A 22,657-nucleotide genomic window follows, 5' to 3' on the forward strand; every position below is an offset into this window, starting at 1 on the left:
TTTTATTTCAGATTTACTGTAAGAATTTACTACAGATTGACTTTTCCTCACAATGCCGACACAATCATTGCTTCCTACAGTGAATGCATTCTAAAATAAGCAAAACACTTCCACAAATAATAATGTTTATTATATAATGCTTCTGCATGCCGTGGAGTGTATGGTACTTTATAAACCACAGAGGGTAACCCAAAAACCCGACTGGGCTGGGTAGAAGATAACCATTACATACAACAATGCCCTAACGGGGAGAAACCGACAAATGATTTATACATCATAAAACAACATAGGTGAAAGCAAAAAAGCTATTTATTCACATAAATATATATATTCATGTATTTACTTATACATAAATATCAATTTAATATATTCATCCTAAATGGACAGCCCCTCTGATAAAACAACACACACAGGGACAGATAGTGTGAGAAAAAGTGCTCGTGATAGATAGAAAGGAGAATAATACACATTCCAATGAATCAAAAACCTATTAAAAAAACATTAAAAACAGTAAAAGTAAAAGAAGTGAAGAAGTCAGAGGATATATGTATGGGACTCCCATCGTATTAGTCCTGAAGAAGACCCACTGTGGAGCTGGGCAAGATATAGAGGGGTCGAAACGTCGACGGATATATCATAGTCTGGATTGGTTTCTGCATAAGATCTTTGGAGGATTGAAGGCATTGATTTAGACTCTCTGAGGATTTGGAATGGAGTTAATGCAGCAAACAAAAAAAGAACCAACCAACTGTTTTTAATGTTCTTAGCATAGGTTTTTGATTCATTGGAATATGTATTATTCTCCTTTCTATCTACCTGTGTTCTGTACTGTGGTGGAACAGAATAGGACTTAACTGTGCTGGCCCCGAACGGGACTGTGGGGCTGATTACAAGTTTGGTAGTCTGACTACAAGACCGCAGCCCTGGCAGCCGCCAAAAGACTGCCATGTTTGCAGTCATACAGAACGGCATATTATGAGTTACCTAGCCAAGACCACCAAAATACAGCCAAAATCCAGACTCTGCCAGGACCCCAGAGAGCGGGAAAGAGGCGGTCCGATCCCCAGGACCAACTACCAACCAACAAATCTATTACAACACCAAAATCAATATGGCGGTCTTGCCATTACTGTCTTCCAATGGCAGTGAGAACCGCTGTGTAAGGCGGTTCCTACAGTAATACAAAACACCACATTGGATAGATTTGAAAACAACACAGACACACATACACACCCTCAATGCACCCTCCAATTGCACTGTAAAACACACCACTTCACACACCACAATCCTTTGCCTCTACAATGCAGAACACAACAACTGTAGTGCAAGCAATATGATAGGCACCACTCCACCTCACATAAGTCACACATTCTACATCTGCACTGTACCCCCAAACATATATTTGCACACTATCACACACTTCATTGCATGCCACTCTCTCAACACACAGCACCTATACATTTATTTCTACCTATTACCTCACTTTATAAACACCACCATGTCACCACAAAAACACCCATGATTCACCGATGAGTAGTGAAGGGTCATGGTGGATGAAATCATTAGAGTAGAGTTGAATACATTTGGTGCTCATGTCCAGCAGACCACTATCACCTGGAAAATGGAAATGTGCAAAGAATAGTCGACAGAGGGAATTCTGTTTGCAGCTACCCAGGCACCAGAGATGAGATCAGGAAGCAGTGGAAGACCTCAGGGGCAAGGTCCGTTCCATGGCATCCAGGCACCAGCTGACATACACAAGATTGACAGTGGTCTCCCACCTACTTCCACATAGTTCACATCATGGGAGGAGGTCTTGGCAATTCTGCATCCTGAGGGCCTAACAGGGATACCTAGGGGAGAAGAGTCGGGTAAGTCACAACTACAAAATGTGTCCCCCAAATGTATTGTCATGCATGCTGTTAGACCTGACAGCCTTAGGGTGGTCACCCCTAACATTTTGCCTGCCTCCCTCCACTTTTGGACACTGTTTTTGCTGGTTTTAGGACTCTGCACACTTTACCACTGCTAGCCAGTGCTAAAGTGCATATGCTCTCTCTCTTAAACATGATGACATTGGATCCTACCCAATTGGCTCATTTAATTTACTTATAAGTATCTAGTAAAGTGCACTATATGTGCCCAGGACCTGTAGATTAAATGCTACTAGTGGGCCTGCAGCACTGCTTGTGCCACCCTCTCAAGTAGCCCCTTAACCATATCTCAGGCCTGACATTGCAAGGCCTGTGTGTGCAGTTGCACTGCCAATTCGACTTGGCATTTAAAAGTACTTGCCAAGCCTACAAGCCCCATTTTACTACATATGTCACCCCTAAGGCAGGCCATAGGGGACCCATAAGGCAGAGTGTTGTGTAGACAAAAAGCAGGACATGTACCTGTGTAGTTTACATGTCCTGGTAGTGTAAAACTCCTAACTGTGTTTTTCACTGCTGTGAGGCCTGCTCCTTTCATAGGCTAACATTAGGGACACCTTCATATAATGTTTGAGTGATAGCCTCTGATCTGAAAGGAGTAACAAGGTCATATTTAATATGGCTAGAATGGTAATAGAAAATCCTGCTGACTGTTGAAGTTGGATTCAATATTACTATTTTAGAAATGCCACTTTTAGAAAGTGAGCATTTCCCTGCATTTAAATCCCTTGTGCCTTACAATCCACATCTGGCTAGGTTTAGTTGACAGCTCCCTTGTGCATTCACTCAGACAAATCCCAAACACAGGATACTCAGCCTCACTTGCATACGTCTGAATATTGATTGGGTCTTACTGGGCTGGGAGGGTGGAGGGCCTGACACTTACATGTCAAAGAACAGTAGCCTGTCCTCACACAAAGGACTGCCACACCCACTACTGGAACCGTGGCAGACAGAATTGAACTGAAAGGGGACCTTGTGCACTTCTAAGCCACTATTTGAAGTCTCCCCCACTTCAAAGGCACATTTGTGTATTTAAACAGGGCCTCTTCCCCTACCAACTCAGACACTTCCTGGAGAAGAACCTGAACTAGAACTTGGAACTTGCCAAGAAGAACGGCCTGGCTGCCCAAAGAACTCACCTGACTGCTTTTCTAAGAAGGACTGCTGCCTTCCTGTTGCCCTGCTGTCTTGCTGCTCTCTGGCTGTGCTGAGAAGTGCTCTCCAAGAGACTGGATGAAGCTTGCCTCCTGTTCCCTGAAGTCTCATGACCAAAAATACTTCATTCCTGCAAGAAGAACTCCCTGTGCTGTGGAAATCGACGCACAGCCTGCAGAAAACGACGCGCTGCCTGCATCATGGTGAAAAATTCACCGCACACCGAACAGGAATGATGCAGCCCGACTTCGCAAGGAGAAGATCGACGCAGCACCAGAGTAGCAACTGGAAATTCAATGCAAGGCCAAACTGGATCGATGCAAAGCCGAGCTGAAACAACGCAGCCCGACTTCCTGAAAGGAATCAACGTAGCGCCTGCCATGCAGTGGAAATTTCCACGCAATGTCCACCAGATCAACGCAGCCCCTGTGACTTCGTCCTGCAAGCACCGGATTTCCACGCATTGTCTCCTAAAACCCCACTACCCGGAGAGGATCCAAGCCTGCATGCTGGAAATCGACACAAAGCCTTCAATGTGTGGAAAATAAACTATGCATCACCATGTGCGGCCAGAGAAATCGACGCACACCTCCCTGCTTTCCATGAATCTCCTCCTCTGCGGTTCCTTGTGGAGATTTTGAATGCAAACCAGGTACTTTGTGCTTGCAAGAGACAATTGTTGCTTTTAAGAGACTAAAGACACTTTATATCATTTTTACAGTGGTATTTCAACATATACTTATTGCATTTTGATCTTTTTGACCTGCATTTAACCAGATAAATATTATACATTTTTCTAAACAGAGTGTGGTGTATTTTTGTGGTGCTATACTGTGTTATTGCATTATTTATTGCACAAATACTTTACACTTTGCCTTCTAACTTAAGCCTGACTGCTCAGTGCCAAGCTACCAGAGGGTGGGCACAGGATCATTTAGATTGAGTGTGACTTCCTTGCTTGGAAAGGGATAACCAGACTGCCAACCAAAGACCCCATTTCTAACACTGGTGATCAGCGGTGAGGATAGGACTTGTATTTGTGTAGTGACATACAATAGCTAAGTGTTCTCTACCTACCCACAGTTGAAGGTCAACTTGATTTTTTATCTTGTTCTGCAATTTCATTTTCTACCTGACATTTTTTAACTAGAATCCTCATTTAACATGTCTCTGGCTGGGTCTCAAGCTGGAGATGAAGATTTTGTCCTAGCCATGCTGGAGACATTTACTGTCAAACAGCTGAAGGGGTTCTGCAGGGATATGGGAGTACCTACCCAAAAGGCCTCCAGAAAAGAAGAATTCCAAAAGGTGCTGAGGGCCCAGGCAGAAGCCCATTCTGATGAGAATGTTGAGGAGCAGGGTCCAGAGGATGGCCCCTTTGAGGATTTTTTGCCATTAGTGGAGGATGCTACCACTGTGATTGCGCCCCCTGCCAAACCAGGGAGCAATGTTTCTGATCAGGGCCTGACCGCAGAGGAAAGGAGAGAGGAGAGAGAATTCCGATTACAAATGGCAAGGTTAAAAATTGAAGCTCAACAGGAAGAGAGGAGGGCAGAGAGAGAAGCCAAACAGGCTGAAGCTGAGAGAGCAGCCAAGCAAATTGAAGTCGAGAGAGCTGAAGCTGAAGCTGAGAGAGCCTTGGCTGAAAATAAACTTTTATTGGCTCATGAACTGAGTCTCAAGGAGCTAGATATCAAGGCAAGACAGTCGGAGTCCAGCAGTGATGGCGGTAGCATACATGCAGGACCTGTTGGGGAGAAAAAGGTTTGTATTCCCAAAAGTGTGGTGAGAGATGACATTGATAAGTGGTTCGCTGCCTATGAAGTTTCACTAAGGGCTCATGGGATCTCTGAGGAGCAATGGGGGATGGGCTTGTTGTTTTATGCACCAGTAGTGGGGAGGGGCACACTTCTTACACTAGATCCACAAGATCAAAATGCATATGCACCTATGAAAGCTGCTTTACTTGCCAAGTTTGGGCTGACTCCTGAGAAATACTGTGAGAGATTTAGCGAAAGCACCAAACTTTCCACACAAACTTGGATAGACTGTTTTGATTTCTCCAACAAGGCACTGAATGGATGGGTGCGGGCAGCAAAGTAAATGATTACAAAGGATTATGGTGGTCATTACAACCCTGGCGGACGGTGTTACAGCAGTGGTAAGACCACCAACAGGCCGGCGGATTTTGTTTTGGAATTACGACCGTGGCGGAAACCGCCAACAAAGACAGCCACTTTAACACTCCGACCGCCACGGCGGTACCAACAAACAGCTCGGCGGTCACCGCCAACAGACAGGCGGAGGACAATGTACCGCCCACACTATTATGACAGGCCAATCCGCCACCTTTTCCGGGGCGGATACACCGTGGATAAAAACACAGTGGAAACAGGAATTTCACAGGGAAAACGCTCACCTCTACACACTCCACGAGGAAGGAGGACACCATGGACCCGGAACTCCAAATTCTCTCTGCGATAGTCTTCCTGCTCCTGTACCAGGAGCACCAATGCCGGCGGCGAAGACCACAGTGATTACTGCACCTACGACACAGGGGAGGGGGGATGGAAAAAACAGCGACACACACACACAGCACGCAACACCCCCACCCCTACCATCAATCACTACAACACACACACTAATGCATATCTATACATTGTAGTTACACCCCCCAACCCCCCCGGAAGAATTCAAAGACAAATGGAAATTAGTGTAACCATTGTAATATATAAAAATTCAGTAAGCAAAAATATACATATATACACTATTAACAAAATATACACCAAGATTAGTAGTCCAGGTATTGCACCATTCATAGTCCGTGGACCACTGGGCCCAAAACGCATGGGCAAGGCCCACACACGATACCAGATCAAAAGAGAAAGAACACTGCAGGGGCATCAGATAGAAATACACCAGGCACCTCAGCGGGAAGGGAAAGGGGGGCACCTCAGCCGGATGAGTGCACGACGCCAGATCTACGAGGGGCCTCCAGGCCCATTGATGTATCCTGGGGAGTGTAAAGCCACAGTCTCTCAAGTCTCTACAGTGGGTGGTTTGCCCACAGCATTATCCTGGGGAGTGCAAAGTCAGTCTCTCAAGTCTATACAGTGGGTGGTTTGCCCACTGTTCAATCCTGGGGAGTGCAAAGCCACAGTCTCTCAAGTCTCTACAGTGGGTGGGTTGCCCACTGCTGCATCCTGGGGAGTGCAAAGCCACAGTCTCTCAAGTCTCACAAGTGGGTGGGTTGCCCACTGCTGTATCCTGGGGAGTGCAAAGCCACAGTCTCTCAAGTGGATAACAGTCTCCACTGGTTTCTGGAGGGGGCTTTGTGCCCAGAGTGCTTCATCCTGCCAAGGACAGACGTAGTGGATGCATGTCTCCACTGGTTCTGGAGGGGGACTGGTGCCCAGAGTGCTTCATCCTGCCAAGGACAGATGTAGTGGATGCATGTCTCCACTGGTTCTGGAGGGGGACTGGTGCCCAGAGTGCATCACTCACCACGTGACGGTCCCTGTTGCGTCAGTGCCCCTGCCGCTCATGGGCTAGTGGTGCTTGAGTTGGCGGTCCTTGCCCTGTTCAGCAGTGCTTGCCCTGTTCAGCGGTGCTTGAGTTGGCGGTCCTCGCCCTGTTCAGCGGTGCTTGCCCTGTTCAGCGGTGCTTGAGTTGGTGGTCCTTGCCCTGTTCAGCAGTGCTTGAGTTGGCGGTCCTGCCCTGTTCAGCGGTGCTTGCCCTGTTCAGCAGTGTTTGAGTTGGCGGTCCTTGCCCTGTTCGGCGGTGCTTGCCCTGTTCAGCGGTGCTTGAGTTGGCAGTCTTTGCCCTGTTCAGCGGTGCTTGCCCTGTTCAGCGGTGTTTGAGTTGGCGGTCCTTGCCCTGTTCAGCAGTGCTTTCCGTGTTCAGCGGTGCTTAAGTTGGCGGTCCTTGCCCTGTTCAGCGGTGCTTGCCCTGTTCAGCGTTGCTTGAGTTGGCGGTCCTTGCCCTGTTCAGCGGTGCTTGAGTTGGCGGTCCATCATTGCCCAGCTGGGCTGGGGCTGGCGGTCCTTTATTGGTTATCTGGGCTGTGGCTGGCGGGGCCCTCCTGGGCAGCTGGGCTGTGGCTGGCAGGGCCCTCCTGGACAGCTGGGCTGTGGCTGGCGGGGCCCTCCTGGGTAGCGACGATGGGGCTGGCGGTCGCCTCCTGGGCAGTGAAAATGGGGCTGGCGGTGGCCTCCTTGGCAGCGACGATGGGGCTGGCGGTGGCCTCCTGGGCAGCGATGATGGGGCTGGCGGTTGCCTCCTGGGCCAGCGACGATGGGGCTGGCGGTGGCCTCCTGGGCCAGCGACGATGGGGCTGGCGGGGCCCTCCTGGGCAGCGACGATGGGGCTGGCGGGGCCCTCCTGGCCATCGGTGATGATGGCGGTCTTCTCCGCCGTGCTGCTCCTCCAAGACTTTCTGAGTTTCTTCTGGCCCTTCCCCACCTTGGGAGGAGTCACAGCTGAGTCCACACTCCCACTGGGACCCCTGGAAGCGGCTTGGGTGGCTGGAGTCTTCCCCCTCTCCCGCTGGGCACTGGCCAACTTCTGGTGCTTCACAGGGGGGGGGACTGGCTGTGCTGTGGCTCCGTGCCACACTGGGTGCCTTGGTGGCCGGTGCACTCCACATACCTGTGACAACAGGCAACACTGGTCCCGGAGATGTTGTGGCTGAGGTGCTAGTTCAGGACCTATGAGTTGGACGCGGGAGGGGGTGGGAAATAGGTTAAGGGTGGACAGGAAAAGTTGTTTGGACACACTGGGACGGGTAGCTGGAGGGGGTTTGGGAGTGGAGGAAGAGGTGGTAATTGTAGGAGGTGTAGGTTTTGTGGCTTTGGGTGCAGGTGCATGCGCTGGAGGCTGTTGTGAGGTGCATGTATGTTGGGTGGGTGGGTGTGTGCCTGCGTTTGTGTATCTTCGGAGGGGGCATCACAGACACACTGGGAGAGGACACAGGGGACGTGTCAATGGTAGTGGGGATGGTGACTGCACGTGAGCGGGGTGTGCTGGTGGGTGTGCTTGTGCGGGACGTAGTGGCTGTAGAGGTAGTGCATGCACGTGTGAGTGTAGACGAGACTGGGAGGGAGGAGGGAGACAACGAGGAGGGGGACACAGTGGAGGCAGTGGATGTTGGTGTGTCTGTATGTGTGTGATGCTTGCGTGAGTGCCTGTGGGATGTGTGGTGCTTATGTTTGCCTGAGCTTCCTTTGTGTGGTGAGGTGTGTGCATGCTGGTCTGATGGTGTGCTTGGGATAGGAAGAGCTACAGGGGATTGGGTTTGGGTGGAGGAAGTTGTAAACTATAAACTGTAAACTTCGTACTTGTATAGCGCACTACTCACCCGTTAGGGTCTCAAGGCGCTGTACGCATACCGCTGTGGAACCCCTCCTGGCTTTTCCCTGTGAGGTGCCGACTCCTGCGCAACCTCCAAGGTGAAGCCAGGCATCCCTGCGCTGTTGGGGCCGTTGTGGAGATTAAGCAAGCTATTGCCCAGAGTCACAGAGTGGGACCCATGAATTAGATTAGGCACCGATGCAAGAATTATCAGGTCCGAGGAAATTGAGCCCAAGACCCGCCAAGGCGGGAATTGAACCCTGGTCCCGGGCCAGATTTCTGCATCAGGGTCTGCCGCTCTAACCATTGAGCCACACTTCTCCAATTGAGCCACACTTGGAGGGGGGAGGCTAGACACAGGGACAATGGCTGCCGTCAGTGCTGAGGCCAGAGTTTGAAAGGCTCGGTGAAGGGCCGCCTGACCAGAATGAATGACCTCCAGGAATGCATTGGTTTGTTGCAACTGCCTTTCTACATCCTGGATGGCATTCAAAACGGTAGCCTCCCCAACAGTGAGGGACCTGAGGAGGTCAATGGCCTCCTCACTGAGGGCAGCAGGGGTGACAGGGGCAGGGGCTGAGGTGCCTGGGGCGAAGGTGATGCCCCACTCCTGGGTGAGCGGGCACGGGGCGAAGGCTGAGGGGCTGCTGGGAGGGCGGTGCTGGTAGGGGGGTGACGGCTGTACCTGTAGAAGTGGGGGGAACAGATGTTGCCACCACCACAAGGGAGCTCCCATCGGAGGACGAGTCTGTGTTGCTGGTTTCAGCTCCTGTCCCCGCCGTGGTGCTCCCCTCGCCCTCCGTCCCACTGGTGTATTCTGAGTCCGTAGTGTGGCCCTCCATGGCCATGTGGGATGCAGCTCCCTCGTGCTCCGGTGCCACTGCTCCTCCGCCTGATGATGCTAATGCACACAAGAATAGGGAGACCACAAAAAAGGGGAGGGACAGAATAAAGACATGTTGAGTGCATGGATTACCGCTACCGCTGGCGGACAAGACAGACACAGAAGCCCCCTGCACTACGTCGTGCTGTTGGGCTCTACAGTGCAATTCCTGGGAAATGGCCTACAAGGTTATGGACGACATATGCACACATAGATGACACAGGTGCATGAATAGCTGTACTTGTCACTCTACAGAGGTAGGGTGGAGGGCCACAGGGCCATGCCTTACGGAGGGGCCTTGCCTACGGAACTCGCCCTGGCCTAGGGAAACCCACAGCTCCCCTCCCCCACCCAGACACCTCCACTGCGCGCAAAGTCAGCTGAATGAGAGTGTGCTCACCCCCTTGTGTCTGCTGTGATGCCCTCAAGCGCCCATCCAACTCCAGGTAGGCCACCACCAGGATCCTGAACATCAGGGGGGTCATGGTTCGACAGGCACCCCTCCCACGTTGGGAGGCCATCCCCAGCTGAGCCTCCGCTGTCTTCTTGCTCCAGCGTCGAATGTCCTCCCATCTTTTCCGGCAGTTGGTGCTCCGTCTGTGTTGGACCCCCAGGGTCCGGACGTCCTTGGCGATGGCACACCAAATATCCTTCTTTTGGTGGGCACTGACCTACCAGAATAGTACAGGGGAAAAGGAAAAACTTTAACCGTCCGGACCGTCTAAGTCATTGGCCCACGTTCCCACCCTTGCCATTTGGCACATGCACCCACCGTCTTTCATGCACGCAGAACTCTGCCCCCTTCCTTCTTACAACCAGCCCTCTCCACACAGGCATAGCCCATACAACATGCTCCCTGTGTACTTACCTGTTGGTCTAGAGGACCGTAGAGTAGCATATACTGGGGGAGGACCACATCGACGAGCTTCTCCAACTCCTCCGATGTGAAGGCAGGGGCCCTTTCCCCAGACGCACGAGCCATTGTCTCACTGTTGTTTCATGCACGCCGCACTCTCCCCCCATCCTTCTTGGCCATCCCCAGCTGACCCTCCGCCGTCTGTACTGGGGGAGGACCCTGTACACGAGTTTCAACCAACTCCTCCGATGTGAAGGCAGCGGCCGTTTCCCCAGACACTTGAGCCATTGTCTCTTCCAGACCGAGGTCACAGCAGCACTTGCAGTGTAGGTCCTCTCCTGTCGATGATCAGGTATTGAGTGATTCAACAGCTAGAAAATGGCGGTCACGTCCGCGGCGGTGCTTACCATCACCGCCGGCGTACATCGTCATTGGCTCCTGGGACACATAGGGTCCAATGTTAACCAATGCAGCATTGCACCGCGGTCTTCGACCGCCTACCGCGACGGTGTACAACGGCAGCGCAGTTACCTCACATCCCATTGTCCCACTTTACAGGTCAGGCAGCCGCCATTTCAGGGGCCCACATGGCCTAATTACCAACTGCGTCACACATACCTAGGCCTAGTCTCAACACACATACAGGCCAGATTTTGTGTATGAATGGTGTTCTTTGTAGACTGTGGGTACATACCTCTGAGTTGTTTGACTCTGTGCTTGCTGTTGTCCTTCATAGGCACCGTCCGCTGGGACATGTGAGGAGATGGCGGAATCCTCCGGTGTACCAACCGCTGGTGGACCTGTCGACAATGGAGGAAATAAATTTGATAATCGCCTACAGGTTTGACCGTGCCACAATCCAGGAACTGTTACCCAGTTGGAGCCTGACCTGATGTCAACAATCCGCCATCCCACAGGAATCCCCCCTCAAGTGCAGGTGCTATCAGTGCTCCATTTCCTTGCTAGTGGGTCTTTTCAAACCACTGTGGCCATGGCATCAGGGATGTCCCAGCCTATGTTTTCAAACGTATTGTCCAGGTTTGTCTGCCCTGCTGAAACACATGCGGAGCTACATCGTTTTCCCTCAGGAGGAGGATTTGCCTACAGTGAAAGGTGACTTCTATGCCCTTGGACATATCCCCAACATCATAGGTGCCATTGATGGGACCCATGTGGCTTTGCCACCCCCCCCCCACAGGAGTGAACAGGTGTACAAAAACCGGAAGAGTTATCATTCGATTAATGTACAGATGGTATGTTTGGCAGACCAGTACATCTCCCATGTGAATGCCATGTTCCCTGGCTCAGTGCATGACGCTTACATCCTGCGGAATAGCAGCATCCCTTATGTGATGGGTCAACTCCAGAGGCACCGAGTGTGGCTATTAGGTGACTCTGGTTACCCCAACCTGTCACGGCTACTGACCCCAGTGAGGAATCCCAGGACAAGGGCAGAGGAACACTACAATGAGGCCCATGGTCGAACTAGGAGGGTGATTGAACGGACCTTCGGCCTCCTGAAGGCCAGGTTCAGGTGTCTGCATATGACAGGTGGATCCCTATTCTACTCACCAAAGAAGGTGTGCCAGATCATCGTGGCCTGCTGTGTGCTTCACAACTTGGCTTTGCGACGACAGGTGCCTTTTCTGCAGGAGGATGGTCCAGATAGCGGTGTTGTGGCAGCTGTGGAGCCTGTGGACAGTGATGAGGAGGAAGCAGAGAAAGAAGACATGCAGAACAGGGACTCAGTCATCCAGCAATATTTCCAGTGAAACACAGGTGAGAATACATTCCTGCCTACTACATGTACTTTAACAGTTCTACCTCTATCCTGTCTGTCGATTTCACCCAGTGTATGGTCACTGAGTTGTCACTTTCCCGTACGGTTTCACAGGTGCGGGTCCCAACGTGTGTCATCTGCTTAGATTCCTCATGGACTAGAGCTGTGTGAGTTATAGGTATGTTGACATTACTATTTCATGGACATTTTGTCACTGTAATTGCAAATACACTATTTCGAAATCACAGACAGACTCCAGATTTTTTGGTGCTTTAGGTGTGTTTATTTAAATACAAAATATTGGAGGGGGAAGTTAAATGGTGAGGGGTGATGAGGGAGGAGTGTCCATGGCAGAGTCCAGTCTATTAGTCTCACAGGTGCATTGCCCATATGGGCATAGGAAGTGGAGCTGGGGCAGTTTCAATATGGACAGGGTGACAAAGTGGGACAGTGGGATGACAATCAGGGTGGTCTCATTTCTTGGCGGGGGTCTTGGCATCGTTCTCTGTCTTATTCCTGGATCTCAGGGACTGTTTGCGGGGTGGTTCTCCGTCTGCAGGGGGTGGGGTGCTGGTGTGGTGGTCCTGTGGCGGTGCCTCCTGTCCACTAGCGCCGTTGGAGGTGGTAGCAGTTCATCATCCATGCTAGTGTCAGGGGCCCCTTGTAGTGCCACAGTGTCCCTCCTGGTGTTGAGTACTTCCTTCAGCACCCCTACGATGGTGCCCAGGGCAGAGCTGATGGTTCTGAGTTCCTCCCTGAACCCCAAATACTGTTCCTCCTGCAAGCGCTGGGTCTCCTGAAACTTGGCCAGTACCGTTGCCATCGTCTCCTGGGAGTGGTGGTAGGCTCCCATGATGGAGGAGAGGGCCTCGTGGAGAGTGGGTTCCCTTGGCCTGTCCGCCCCATGTTGCACAGCAGCCCTCCCAGTACCCCTGTGTTCCTGGGCCTCCGTCCCCTGGACCGTGTGCCCACTGCCACTGCCCCCAGGTCCCTGTTGTTGTTAGGGTGGTGGGTTACCCTGGGTTCCCTGTAGTGGTGGACACACAGCTGACTGACGTGTCCTGGGGACGGAGGTTTGGGCCCACTGGGTGGGTGCTGTGCTGGTGTTTCCAGAGGGGTGAAGGTCTTTGGTGGCCTGTGCCTGTGTGAGGGGAACCGACTGTCCCGAGGCCCACGATGGTCCGAGCTGGTCATCTAGATCCAGGTGGACAGAGGCACTGTCATCACTGTGGGCCTCTTCTGTGGGTGGAGTGGACATGTCTGGACCCTCCTGTCTGGTGACGTTGGGTAGTGGTCCTGCAGGGGTGGAAAGGCATGATTATTGCATCTGTGTGTGTCATGGTGTGCAATGGGTGGGTGACTGTGTACCCCAGTGCTGGCATTCCTGTGTGTGAGCTTGTGTGATGATGGTTTAGGGGGGTGTATGGGTATGTGCAGTGGGCATGCTTTAGTGATGGGTGTCCATGCGTTGTTGTTGCATGCAGGTCTTGGTGTTGGGATGTGTGGTTTGTGATATTGGTACATTTGTGAGGAGTTGGAGTGATGGGGGGGCGAGGATGGGGGTATGTGATAGCATGCAGGTAGGGTGGGGGAAGTAATAGTTAAGATTTGACTTACCAGAGTCCATTTCTCCACCGACTCCCGCAAGGCCCTCAGGATGCAGAATCGCCAAGACCTGCTCCTCCCATGTTGTTAGTTGTGGGGGAGGGGGTGGGGGTCCGGCACCAGTCCGCTGAACCGCCTGGTGGTGTCTTAAGACCACGGAACGCACCTTCCCCCGTAGGTCGTTCCACCTCTTTCTGATGTCCTCCAGATTTCTTGGGTGTTGTCCCACTGGCTGACCCTGCTGACTATTCTTCGCCATAGCTCCATCTTCCTTGCAATGGAGGTGTGTTGCACCTGTGATCCAAATAGCTGTGGCTCTACCCAGACGATTTCCTCCACCATGACCCTGAGCTCCTCCTCCGAGAACCTAGGGTGTCTTTGCCGTGCCATGGGGTGGTGTAGGTGATGTGTGGGGTGGTGTGTGTGTTGATAAGTGTGGTGATATATCGTGGTGTGAGGTGATGGTGTGTGCCTGTGGATGCTAGTTTGTTGATGGTGGTGTCTCTCTCTGGCCTTCTCTCTGTAATTGTGGTCGTAGGGGTTTGTGGGTGATGTGTGTTTTATATTGTATTGGGTGTGTGGGAGTGGTGTGTGTATGTGCATCAGGTGTGTGTATTTCGAATTGTCCAGTGTGGTGGTGTTTTGGAGATGTGTGTGTATTTTGAGCGCGGCGGTGTGTACCGCCAATGGAATACCGCGGTTGAAAGACCGCCCCGTGGATTCATGTGTCGTGATAGTGTGGGTGTTTTTCTGTTGGCGTGACGGTGGAGGTTTTGTTTTCGTCAGTTTATCACTGACCTTTGGTGTGGGTGTCTGAATTTTGGCGGATTCAGAGATGTGGGTCGTAAGAGCTGTGGCAGAATTCTGCAGCCGTGGCGGTGTGTTGGCGGTCTTCTGCACGGCGGTAAGCAGCTTTTACAGCCAGTGTTGTAATGACCCCCCATATGATTTGATTCTGAGAGAGCATATGCTCAGTATTTGTTTTACAGAGTTGTGCCAGCACTTGACAGTAAGCTGACTGATCACAGGAAGCTTGCTGAGGAGGCGGACCTCCGGGTTAGCACCACATTGTCCAGAAAGGTTCTTTGGGGCGACACCAAGAAAGGTGGTCAGGGTTCCACAGAGAAGACAGAGGGGGGGAAACTTAAACATAAGGAGTTCTCCAAACGTCCCCAAAAAAATTCTCAGGTGGGTGGTGGGAACCAGTTCCCACCAAAACTTGGGAAGAAGCCAGGGTACTTTGCTAAAAAGTTAGGGAAGTTTATCTCCAAATGCTTAGAGTGCTACCAGCATGGACACTCTAAGGGCGACTCCCAGTGTCCAAAGAGGGCACAGCCCACAACTGGAGGGCAGACACCTGGGTTTGCTAGTGTAGCGCTCAGGGGGTGGGGGAGACAGTCCCAGTTAGTTTTAGGGAGAGATAGTGGTGTCCCTAGTATCCCTGGGAGATGAGGAAATGGTGCCAAAAGCCCACATGCCTGCCAATACTTCCAAATATAGGCAAAGGGTCACCATTGATGGGCAAAGGGGGGAGGCTGTGCGTGACACAACAGCCAGTATGACTACTGTCAAGGGTCAGCTGGTGTCAGCAGTGCAAATCATCCATAATACATTCCACCAGGTCATAGTCGCTAACAATTGTGAGAGTCACCTACCAGTGGCTCTGGTTCCCTTTGAGTGGGAGGAGGTCTCTGGTACTCTAGAAGGAGCTGTGAGTCCTGCCATGCCTGTATAATGATCTTGAGCATACTGTCTGGAAGGAGTAGAGATCAGATCCTATCTTGAGATGTTTGGTTTGCCTTAGTGGGTCTGCAAGACCATAAGGTCCATGGCTGCACGGGAAGGGAATCAAGGGCGTCTGCAGCCTGGAACAATGTCCCAGACAGCTGCACAGAGGAAGGGCAAGAGGCACGGGAAACCCGCCTCAGATATTCCCACGGTGGTGGACAGGGTCCCAGAGGAGGAGACCTCTGAGCCAGCTTGAGAGCATTGCCGACTGGGCAACCTGCCTGAACTAGCTGGCTGGCAAGTAGAGGGTGGGCCAACCAGGGATACTCTCTGGCTGTGCTGAGAAGTGCTCTCCAAGGGCTTGGATAGAGCTTGCCTCTTGTTCCCTGAAGTCTCAGGACCAAAAAGACTTCATTCCTGCAAGAAGAACCGGAATGACGTAGCCTGACTTTGCAAGGATAAAATCAACGCAGCACTAGTGTAGCGACTGGAAATTAAACGCATGGCCCTCTGGATCGACGCAAAGCTGAGCTGGAATGACAGAGCCCGACTTCCTGAGAGGAATCGATGCAGTGTCTGCCTTGTGGTAGACATTTCCACACAACACCCACCGGATTGATCCAGCCCCTGTCACTTCGTCGTGCAAGTGCCGGATTTCCACGCATAGTCCCCGGGGCACCTGAAAACCCCGCAACCTGTAGAGGATCCAAGTCCGCACGTCAGAAATCAATGCAAAGCCTTCCCTGCATGGAAAAAAGACGACACATCGCTGTGTGTAGCAATTGAAATCGACACCGCCCTGTTTTCCACCCATCTCCTCCTCTGCGGTTCCTTGCTGAAATTTTTAATGCAAACCTGGTACATTGTGCTTGCAAAAGACAATTGTTGCTTTAAAGAGACTAAAGCCACTTTATATAATTATTACAGTGGTACTTCAACATATATTTATTGCATTTTGATCGTTTTGACCTGCATTTAACCACATAAATAAAACATATTTTTCTAAACAGTGTGTGGTGTATTTTTATGGTGCTGTACTTTACACATTGCCTTCTAAGTTAAGCCTGACTGCTCAGTTCCAAGCTACAAGAGGGTAGGCACAGAATAATTTGGATTGTGTGTGACTTACCCTGACTAGAGTGAGGGTCCTTGCTTGGACAGGGGGTAACTTGACTGCCAACCAAAGACCCCATTTCTAAAACATGCCCACTGCCCACCTTTACCCACCTACAATATCACCCCACTTAAAATCCCAATGTCCACCTGTCCATAGACCCCTGTCTGGCCTCCAACATTTTAATGAGACTCACCTGGGGGAATAACATACCAGTAAACCTTAGGGATTGACAACACCAGTACTCCCAGCAGGCACTGTGCTACTATCACCAATACCAGAACACAGTACCCTTTAGGTAAAATTTCCACATTTGACAACTCCACATTGGAGTGTACCAAGCTGAGGGGCATTTAAATGGATGCTGAGTTGGAAAGACAGGCAATGACAGCAATGCCAAGGACAGAGGCACTGGGAATGTCAATCCACTCATCCACAACTGTGTCCTCGCATAATATGATCCCTTTCCTTCGACTCAGCTACTGAACTGTGCTCATCTGAGGGGATCCCATCTGTATACTGTTTGGAGAGGACATGCAAATATAGCAATGTTAAGGCCAGATGGCACTGGGAATGTCACTCCACTCAGCCTCAACTGTGTCCTCATCTCATATGACCCTTCTCCCTCTACTCAGCTACTGAACTGTGCTCACCTGATGGGAATCCTATCTGTAAACTGAGAGAGGGGGACATGCAAAGACAGCAATGCCAGGGCCAGAAGGCACTGGAAATGTAACTTCACTCTGTCCCAACTGTATACTCCCCTACTATAACCCTTCTCCCTCTACTCAGCAACAGTACTTAACTGTACTCATCTGAGGGGATCGCATCTGTTTACTGTGTGGAAAGGACATGCAAAGGCAGCAATGCTAAGGCCAGAAGGCACTGTAGACCCAAAGTAAAATACCTGCCCAATGTGCATCTGTACAAACCTCCTCCCATATCCACTCATAATTAAATTTAACACACCTCAGAGGATGACTTATGCATGCTGTTTGTAGTAGTTGATGTAACATAAATTGAAAGCCCAGTAGGGTCATTTGCTGAAATTCTGTACACTAGGCCAGTGTCCACAATGACATTGTGTTGCTGTCTGTCAATCCACTAATGAAGTTTACCTACCTGGGAGGGACCAACTTACAGATCATGGCACACTATGTGATGTGGCAAATCAAGTAGATCCATCTTGAATAGATGAAAATAGTGTGGACAATAAGGACATGCCAACCTGCATGCAAAATCACTGACAGACAAACAAAGGTACCAAGATGCCTCATCGAAATGTATGTGACAGCATACAAATATAAAATGCACTGACCAATTGCTGAAAAGTAACATGTTCAACCACATGTTCCTGGGACTGCAAGCCTCACAGTCTACAAGGTCCTAAGATGAGCTAAACCACATCATGCTCAGCCACTGATTACATGGCACTGATGGAATAATAGAATTCCATGGACAGTTACCCATGTACCAAGACACTCACTGAACTTGTAGCAAGGTGAATTGAAATAGAATTTATCATCACCTCAAATGTCAGGTCCTTACAGTTAATAGCATGTGTGCCTTTCACATAAAGGGACATGTGCAAAGCCAATGTGTATTTGTCATGTAACAAATGTCACTGTAAACTGTTGGATGTACCTGTGACAACACAATCTGTAACATACTGTAACATACAGTTCATCACTTCAACAGGTTTATCTGCGATTGGGAACATGGATATCCCTCCAAAGACTGTGACTCCCTCCTGGATGAAGCCCTCAGTGAGGATACAGCTTAAGAAAATGTGGACATTGAGGATGGCGGGGGCCCATCTGGGGAACTTGGTTAGATGTCACCCTCACCCTGACCACAGCGACCCCTCCCAGCCCTGTTGCATCAACATCTTAGGCAACCATTCTCCACCAAGCCTGTGACCCGAGGACAGAGTTTACTGCTAGCGCGCCTGGTCCTTAGTAAGTAAACTTACAAGGGGAGGCATAGAGGCTGATGAACCTTTTGATTCGCAAGGAGTATCCTAACCATGTAGTGACCAATGCTCATTAATTGTCAAAACACCAATCAAAAATATAATTAATCATTAGACAATTATATCAACATTTCATGAATAACCACAACTCAATATATGTTTTAACAGTTTTATCTCCCTATTAGTTAAAATTCTAATGCATAAGGTTAACTCAAACTTTATTCAATCAACACTTTGTTAATTCATTAGTGACCACCAATAACATAATCTAATTAGAACTTGAGAAAACATATGCTCTAATGCTTCCGCATAAGCCAACAAAGGTGAAAATATCAACATTATTAGCAGAGTTCAGCAATCAGTTCGTCAATCATTTGTCACTGTCACCATCACCCAAAGGAACCCTTACCTAACCCAGATTAGCATTAGGATGTAGGTCTTCATGCAAAAACAACTGGAACATGAATTTAAAAAAAACATCTACCTAAGAGAAAAACTTTCAGAAAGCGCAGTTCGTACCTAGAAAGAAAGGCAAAAAAGTTAATCAGTCACATTGTCATAGCTTCCTATCCACTGAATGGATAAGCAACAAAGTCAGACTTCGTCTTCAGGCCATCAATCGATCAGCAACTCATCAGGCTCTCAAGAGCATGAGCCCAATGACAGAATCTCGAATCCCATCTTCCAACATCAGTTCTAACCTCTCATCTGAAGTTTTTGCTCTTTGTCATGATATTTTATTAAGGTTACCCAATCCATCCCCCTAATTCCCATTTGGTGAGATTAATCTGCATTAATGACTCTACCAATAATGTTCATTTTCATAATCTATGAGTTCTAATATTTCATCATTCTCAAGGTGTTGATTGGTTCACTGTACGATGTCCTCATTATCCGGCTCAACAGGTATCATAAATGTTGCATCTTCTTCTCCAGTCAGTGTCTCTATTGTTCGAGTCCTGGGAAAGTACATCCAGTCATCAGTCTATGTATTAATTTGATTCCATCATCTCCTGTTCGTCGGTACATTGCAGAGAATTCTAGCTAAGCAGACTTTATAAGCATTTCAGGGACAGTTCAACACATTTGATTCTCTACAGTACATGATTATTCTGCTGCTGCACGAGGCCTAGCAAAACTAGGCCACAACTTCGGCTAAGTTAGCTCTGTAATATAATGCAAAACACACGTTATACATCTTAATAGGACATATTACACATTATTAATGCACATTTTTAATATTTCATGCATTTTTATTCATTTTAGTACAACTTCGTATAAGCTGGTAGTCACTCTTCTTGGGCACATTTTCAAACATGCACATTAATTTTTCTATCATTTTCTTGTTAATCAAAAGGCAGATACATTCATGAATAATTTCTAATTAACATGTCTGCTTCAAAAGTCCCTCCTCTGATGACTAAATATGTCATCACACCATTCTTTACCAACATTTCACAATTCTATCTCTTCTGTATTTTGTCTCCTTCGTTCTTCCTTCCTATGATTGTTTTAAGATCTTCTCAATTTTATCTTTTGACATAATTTGCATGAACCCCATAATCCTAGTATGCAAGCAATCACAATTAACATCCCCTGTATGATTTTTAACAATACCCCATTCCAAATGTTACTAAGCCAATTTCCCACTGATGCAAATCCTTTTCCAACCTTTTTCCAAACGCCTGGTTCCTTCAATTCCTTTAATTCCTTAGCTGAGTTAGTCAGGTTAGTGAGTAAGAGCCAGATGTACAAAGCAGTTTACAAGTCGCAAACAGCGAATTTCGCTGTTTGCGACGTGCAAAATGCACTTTGCAGTGCACAAACCTCGTTTTGTGGTTCGGTAACCTGGTTACTGAATCGCAAAACGGGTTTGCGAGTCGCAATTAGGAAGGGGTGTTCCCTTCCTAATTGCGATTCGCTGTGCAATGCAGGAATACTTTGTGACCGCGAGCGCGGTCGCAAACCAATAGCAGTTTGCACCCTTTTGAAATGGGTGGTAACCCATTCGCAAAAGGGATGGGGTCCCCATGGGACCCCTTCCCCATTGTGAATGGCACTGCAAACATTTTTTCAGAGCAGGCAGTGGTCCTATGGAAAGTGGCCTGCTCTAAAAAAATGAAACAAAATCGTTTCATTTTTCATTTTTGTAATGCATCTCGTTTTCCTTTAAGGAAAACGGGCTGCATTACAAAAAACAAAAACTGCTTTATTAAAAAACAGTCACAGACATGGTGGTCTGCTGTCCGCAGCAGGCCACCATCCCTGTGAGGGCCGCCATTCGCAAGGGGGTCACAAATTGCGACCCACCTCATGATTATTCATGAGGTGGGCCTTTGTGTCCCCCTTGCGAGTCACAGATGGTGTCAGGGACACCATCCAACATTCCGAATTGCGACTCGCAAATTGCGAGACGCTCTGACTCGCAACTTGCGGGTCGCAATTCGGAATGTTCCTACATCTGGCCCTAAGGTGGTCATTCTGACCCTGGCGGTCTTTGACCGCCAGGGCGGAGGACCGCGGGAGCACCGCCGACAGGCCGGCGGTGCTCCAATGGGGATTCCGACCGCGGCGGTAAAGCCGCGGTCGGACCGGCACCACTGGCGGGGTCCCGCCAGTGGACCGCGGCCCCATTGAATCCTCCGCGGCGGCGCAGCTTGCTGCACCGCCGCGGGGATTCCGACCCCCCCTACCGCCATCCAGATCCCGGCGGTCGGACCGCCGAGATCCGGATGGCGGTAGGGGGGGTCGCGGGGCCCCTGGGGGCCCCTGCAGTGCCCATGCCACTGGCATGGGCATTGCAGGGGCCCCCGTAAGAGGGCCCCTACATGTATTTCACTGTCTGCTGCGCAGACAGTGAAATACGCGACGGGTGCAACTGCACCCGTCGCACAGCTTCCACTCCGCCGGCTCGATTCCGAGCCGGCTTCATCGTGGAAGCCTCTTTCCCGCTGGGCTGGCTGGCGGTCTGAAGGCGACCGCCCGCCAGCCCAGCGGGAAAGTCAGAATTACCGCCGCGGTCTTTCGACCGCGGAACGGTAACCTGACGGCGGGACTTTGGCGGGCGGCCTCCGCCGCCCGCCAAGGTCAGAATGAGGGCCTAAGTCTCTTATCTCCTTACTATTGTTAGGTATGGAAGAACAAAAATGTCTAGAGTTCATCATTTTACTAACTCTGCCATTTTTTGCTAAAAAAATGTCTAAGGCAAGCCAATTTTTAAGCGTCATAGCTCTATCCGTGGGTAATTCAGTATCTATCAGGATTATTGCCCCTGTAAAATTTGTCAGCATGTTATTCACAATAGTAGACAACTTTTGTATCGTGATTGAATTCAGGATGACTCCTACTGAAGCAATCACTGCTCCAAAGATATCTCCTACAACTGGAGAAGAGGTCTCCCTCGTCTGTCGCTTATGATGTAATTCTGTCAATTTTGGAAACTTTTTTAAGTCATCTGTCTGATAAATCTTTGGGAAAACAATCCCCAGATAACATGTCCCATACCATCCTCTTGGAAGACGGTAATAAGCATTGAGACCACAAATATAATAAACCCCAGGAATCACAGAGTCCTGACCATTCAGCGTAAAGGTCCACTTACTCTGAAACAAAAACATATGCCTACATTCACTCGTTCTCCCAAATAAAGTGTTACCGACTCGCAAAATGCATTTCAGACTCGCAAATAGGAAGGGGTGTTCCCTTCCTATTTGCGAGACGCATTGGGATGCAATACCATTTGCGACCGCATATGCGGTCGCAAATGGCATCGCAGTTACCATCCACTTCAAGTGGATGGTAACCCAATCGCAAATTGGAAGGGGTCCCCACTCCCTGCCCTGAAAAAACCCCAAAACTAAAGGTTTCGTTTTTTATGAAGTGCAGCTCGTTTTCCTGTTAGGAAAACGGGCTACACTTCAAATAAAAAAAAACTGCTTTATTGAAAAGCAGGTCGCAAACATGGAGGTCTGCTGACGACAGCAGGCCTCCATGTTTGCGAGTGCCTATACTCGCAATGGGGCCGCAATTTGCGACCCACCTCATGAATATTCATGAGGTGGGTCATTGCGACCCCATTGCGAGTCGCAGTCGGTGTCTGAGACACCGTACTGCATAGCAATTTGCAACTTGCAAATTGCGAGTCGCAGGGACTCGCAATTTGCAAGTCGCAAATTGCCGACATGCTACATCTGGCCCTTTGTTAGTAGCAAGCTACAGCTTATTCCGAAGGTTAAAGGTAAGCTGCAGTACATAACTCGTTCCTCTACTGACAAATGA

Source organism: Pleurodeles waltl, chromosome 2_1 (genome assembly GCF_031143425.1).
Source record: "Pleurodeles waltl isolate 20211129_DDA chromosome 2_1, aPleWal1.hap1.20221129, whole genome shotgun sequence".
Lineage (NCBI taxonomy): Eukaryota > Metazoa > Chordata > Amphibia > Caudata > Salamandridae > Pleurodeles > Pleurodeles waltl.